This window comes from Chrysemys picta, chromosome 2, assembly GCF_011386835.1.
Source record: "Chrysemys picta bellii isolate R12L10 chromosome 2, ASM1138683v2, whole genome shotgun sequence".
Taxonomy (NCBI): domain Eukaryota; kingdom Metazoa; phylum Chordata; order Testudines; family Emydidae; genus Chrysemys; species Chrysemys picta.
This window is the reverse complement of record NC_088792.1, coordinates 210364831-210370830: the sequence shown is the minus strand read 5'-3', so window position 1 is coordinate 210370830 and position 6000 is coordinate 210364831.

The window sequence follows — 6000 nt, the reverse complement described above, 5'->3', positions numbered from 1 at the left end:
CTATTTCTTTTTAAAAGGCACAATTGCAGGATGTAAGCACCATAGCGCCTCCTTGTGTTGAGGCATGATGCTGCAAGGGGTCCCCATCCCTACTGCCTCCTGCTGGCAGTCTGCCTTTCCCTGAGTCTTCTGTTGCTCAGTTCTCTGGCCAAGTCACATCAAATGCAAACCCCTTCCAGGGTAACAAAAACATCCAAACAAGAAGTGCTAACAAACACAAAGTAATAATTCTTTAGCCCCTCTTCAACCAAACTAGTCACTACTACTTCTCCAGCAGGATTCCCCACACTGCCTCCCTCTCCTTCCTCTTCCCTGTGCAGGACCCAGTTTCCACCTTTAGGATTTTCTGGTCTGGAGGCCTACACCAGCTCCCTTCCCAGAGCCTAATGAGAGGAGCTCCATCACTGTTTCCCTTCTCCAGGGACCCTCACAGTTCTCTTGAGGGCTCTCACGGTCAACTCCAAGCCCTCATTCAGGGCTTTCCACATGGAGACCTATTCTACCTCCTGTGGGCTTCTTCAAGTCTACAGAAGCCCTGCAGCTGCTTCAAAGAAAATTCCTTGTCTCTCACCATTCCCGTTAAACAACTTTTCCTTTATAATGTTCTATCAGTCTCTTTCTAGCTCAGCTGCTCATTACTAATTAGCTAAAAGACACCACCTGGAGCACCTAATTGCTCCCAGGTATAACCAACAGGTTTATCATAGGCCAGTTAGGCCCTCATTCTCCTGAAAGGCCATGGGCCCCAGGACTCAGCTGTGCAGGAACCAGAATGTCCATTCTGTGGGGAATGTTGCATTTCTAATTTTTGTTTGTTTGTTCTGAATTGGAATAAAAAGTCAGAAATATTAAATCTTCCACAAAATTCTGGGCCAGGAGCTGGCCAACAGGTAAGTCATCTGGGGAGCCAGGCAGTTCACCAGGCAAACAGCTATGATGCTGGGCAACCTGCCAGCCAGCAGGTGGGCAGGCTGGGAGGTAATCAGCCAGGCTTACATCAAAAGTTTTGATGGGATCGATATGTTTCGCGGAACATTTTGATCCCCTCAAATTAGTATTTTTCTGATAGAAAATTGTTTTGTCAGAAAATCTTTGACTGGCTCTCTGTAAAACAGATTGAAATAGGAGGAGTTTTCCTTTGACATATACTCAGCCGTGCTCAAACCTGCAGAAAACACAAGGGTGGAACTTACGATAACCAAGCAGCTGAGCCCCCACATTAAAGTGAATTCATTAGAGCAGTTTCCCAAACTTGGGATGCCGCTTTTGTAGGGAAAGCCCCTGGCGGGCCGGGCCAGTTTGTTTACCTGTCGTGTCTGCAGGTTCGGCCAATCGCGGCTCCCACTGGCCGCGGTTCACCGCTCCAGGCCAATGGGAGCTGCGGAAAGTGGCGGCCAGTACGTCCCTCGGCCCGTGCCGCTTCCAGCAGCTTCCATTGGACTGGAGTGGCAAGCCACGGCTGATGGGAACCGCGATCGGCCAGACCTGAGAACAGGGCAGGTAAACAAACCGGCCCGGCCTGCCAGGGGCTTTCCCTTCACAAGCAGCGTCCCAAGTTTGGGAAACACTGCATTAGAGACGTTAGTACATAATGGTCCTCCTATTTTTTCATGTAGCCAAGCTCTCTAGTTTTCTGTAGAACACATATAGGAGTAGTACAGCAAGACGGAAGATGGGAGAGGAGGTCCCCAAGGGGACTTCAATTTTACAAAGCAGTTCATTATAGAGCAAAATATTGAGAACCCTAGATAGGATTACTACAGATACATCTAATGGGTCCCCTTAAAAACTAGTTAGTTACAGATTTACATGGTACTTCGACTATTCTGCATGTGGGATTTATGGACTGAACAAGACGTTGAATGAATATTTGTGGAGCAGCTCTAAAAGTCATTCCTTGACATTCATCGTCTCAATCTTCATCTTTACAGCAGTCACCTCTGGCCGCATATGCTATACAATCAACTGCTAAAACAGCAATACAAATCCTGGAGAGGTGGAAGATCTTCCAATGAGGGACTTTGGCAGGTTTGCCGCCTGGGTTATTCTAAACAGACTATAAGCTCTCCTATTGCCTAAAGAAGGCAGGAGCCAAAATGTCATAAATTTATATTTATTATTTAATTCTCTTTACTGGACTGAGCTAGAACGTGTGTGGATCAAGCCCTCTTCTGGATCAACACCTTATAAATAATTTAAAGAAAGAACCACCATCCCCAAATAAGACAGTCTCCTTATAACTTAATTGTATTATTCTAAAAATGAAGATAAGAATGCCTTTGTACAGCATACGAGATTAAGAATTGCCAAACTGCCCCCTTTGATATGCAATGTATAGATTTAAATCTGTTGTGAAATACAGAGGTTTGACTTTAACAGACCACTAAAATCCACACTCTGCCACAACAAAGAAAGGACATTTTATTTTGCAGCATCTGAAGAGCTGACAGTTAATAAAAACAACAAAAAAAATCAAGGGATAAAGAATTGCTTGGAATAGGTCTAAATCTGGGGGATTAGTAGCACCTCACTATCTGTAACAAAGAGGGGTAAAAATAAGTTGGAGGGGCAGGAAGGAGCAGAGGGAAAACTCCCCCTCCTCTTCAGGGCTTGAGGGGAGCAGTACTCCCCCACATTTCCCCTCCTTCTTAACTAAGAGCTTCCCCTCCTGTTTCACTCTAGACACTGGCAACAAACCCAGTTAAAAATAAAATCACTAAGTGCAAACTGGCTTCCCTGAGGCATGCTGTTTCAGAGGAATTGTCTCAGCTTTGAGAAGCTATGCCAAAAAAGGCCAGATCAGTAATTTGATGGGAAACCTATAAGGGGCATTTTATGTGCTGCAGAAAGTGGTCATGGTGACTCAGTGGGTGGTTTTTCTTCCCTCTGAGTCAGTACAGACAAAGAAATGCTCATGCATGGTGTTAGAGAGGACTGTGGTGCTAGAGGTGCTGTCTTTTAGAGGAAACAAAATGTAGGCCCTGACCACTTGTGGTCATGAAAGATCCCATGCCCCTCTTTGTAGGGGAAATGGCGTTAATCCTGGTGTACCAGTAAAATTCGAAGCCAGGTAATTACATTCTGACCACTTAATCCTCCCCAGTAATTTCAACTGGGTATAGTATCCTTTACGCTCTGCCACAAAGTGTTCTGAAATGCTGCTGGACACTTCAAACGACAGTGGCTGGTTTCAGTGGCAGATGAAGTTATCCCTGTTGAAAGGCTTAGTTAATATTGGTCAAGCACTTTGAGCTTCTCGGATGAAAGACACTATGGAAGAGCAAGGTATCGTTGTTGTTGTAAATAACGTTAGGAGGAGGGGATAAGTATGCTCTGTCTTGAAAAAGTTTTGGGAACAACATTTATTTAAACTCCTTACAAAGGAAAAAAACCTCCCCTTTCTCCAATAACTAGATATGAGCTGCATCTACAAGCCAAAGCAGGTAGCAGAATAATCAGGGCTTCGTATCTGTCATTCTATCTGGCAATTAGGCACAAGTATTTGGAAAATCTGGGAAAGGACAGCTGATCAAATTTTCTTTTTGGTGGTTAGTGAACAATATTTTACTATAGTTTCCTGGAATTCCAAACCAATCCGCTGCAGTTGTGAAAGTTTACGTTTGGTTATGTGTCATCTTTTGAAGCCAGGGCTAATGAGATCGGACGTGATAGCATGATGAAATATGGCCCTGATGAAAACTAAAAAAAAAGTTGCTTTTCTCCAGGGAGGTAAACACATCCTATGCCTCAGATACATTTAGGGTTCATAAGACAGGTCTTTAATTTCTCAATTTTCTCCTGGGCAATGAATATTCATGTGCTGGCTACAAAAGACACTGTTCAAATGCATGCACTCTTAGCTGAACGTAGTCCTACTGCAGAGACCCACCAGTAGGAGAGTAAGCGTGGTGTTGTGGCATGAAAAATCATGCCAGAGGAACTTGGTGCTGCAAGCGATCCACAAGCCTTTATTCGGCATTGCCTCCTGGATGGCTTGATCTTTTGACTAATAGATCATATTCTAGCAATACATTATAAGCAAAGGAGCCCTTGGGCCCAGGCTTCATAAACATAAGAGATGCAATCCATTCTGTCATCTATCAGCTCTCGCTTGTACACAACAAATCAAGCTTATTGTTGAAGGACATGATGTGTCTATTAGATATCAAGATAATCAGCCTGATTCTGAACTCACAATAGTGTAATTCAGAAGTAACTCCACTGAAAGCAATAGGCCTGATTCTTCTCTCACACTAGTTTATTTTTTTAAGCTATGAGCGCCATTCGTTTCAGTGGAGTTACTTCTGGTTTGCACAAGTAAGAGTGAGTGAAGAATTATCCAAAAATCAAGGCATAGCTGTTTCAGGCTATGATATTTATGCCAACTGGGGAGCTACATACATGCTTCCAAGACTGGCATTTAGCCCTTAGGAACAAAACATATTGTTTGCAGTCAAACCTCTGAAACCCAACTCACTTCAATTGAGCTCCAGGTCTATAAATGAGGGCAGAATTTGACCCTCAATATTCAGTGGCAGAGCTACTATCTTTCTGTTGTGCATAGCTTGCTTCAAATGGATGCAGAGGTACATCTGTGGAGAAGTTTCTGAAATGGCTGTTTCTCCTGGGGAATTCTACGTTGCTTGTGAATTGCCAACCAAACAGCAAAGGCTGCAAACTCTTTTTCTATACAGTTAAGTGTTTTTGTATAGTACTTTTTAAAAGTGTTTTCTCCTAAGCACAAAAATCAATGTAACCATATTAAGAAAACAGAGGGAATGAAAGATAGTTTTAAAAAATGGTATTATTATATTTCTATGGCTGAGGCTTGTGGGGAGTTTTGGGTAAGGAATAGAAGATTCCCACTTCCTTCCCCCCTCTCCCCAATAGTGTTTCTAATATTTTCAGTATTATTCTCTACCTTATTTCTTATGCAGCCTAACTTTGTTTGCTTCTATTACCCACTCCCATTGAACAGTGCTTTCCTTACGCTCTCCCACCCACTCCCCTGCACACGCCTTACTCCTCGTGAGGCTCAACTCCCCCAGCTGCTCATGTTCCTTATGTTAAAGCCAAGGTTTTAATTTCATGCTCTAGTTTATCTTTGGCAAATTGAAATGATTATTATTTACACGGCACCCTCGGGGTCCCTGGCACTTTGCAGAAAAAAATAAAGGATAATCGAGGGAACTGATCTTACAAACATTAGCCACCAGACAACTGTTAACATGAGTAGTCCACATGGCTTCACTAGGGCAGTTCACAGCAGCACCAAGTTTTTGCAGAACCAGGCATTTAAGACATAAATCACTGCTGGCTATCTGCACATGACCCATAGATGAGTCAGAAGACAATAATTTGCAAGACCTCTATTTAGGGCATAACACAATTCTCCCACCTATCCCCCCTACACAGCCAGCTCTGCTGGTTGGTCCATGGGAGGGAAAAAAGGAGGGGATGGAGCTATGATTTCACCTATGTTGTTGTTCTTAAGGCATGGAGAGCTGGTATTTAACCATATTGCTGTTTAAACATAACTCTAACAGCAACCAGAGTCTGGTGTTGACTGTAGCCTACAGCTCCCTGAAGTCCAGAGCCCCACCTTCCAAAATGGAGGGTGACTTTGCTCTCTGCAACCATACCCACAACTTTGTTGCTCTGGAGGAAAGGGAAATATCTGTGTGTAGGTGAGCATCACCCTGGAACATGGATTCCACTGCATGCTGGCAGGGTTTGATTAAGGCAATCCAGGGTCCTAGGCACACCATGACATGGAGCTTCCCATCCCACTTGGCGGGGACCCCTCCTCATCCAGAGAGGTAGGGTCAGCAGCATGGGCCTTTTTGCACACACAGCTCCCCCCCGCAGGAGTGGCAGCAGGCAATCCCCCCATACTTACCCCAGTAAATGGGTTGTATCTGCTTGGGTCCGTGGAGGTGCCCCACTGGATTCTTCTCCTGTCACACACAGAGTCTTCTGCTAGGATGGTGTTAGCAAGGC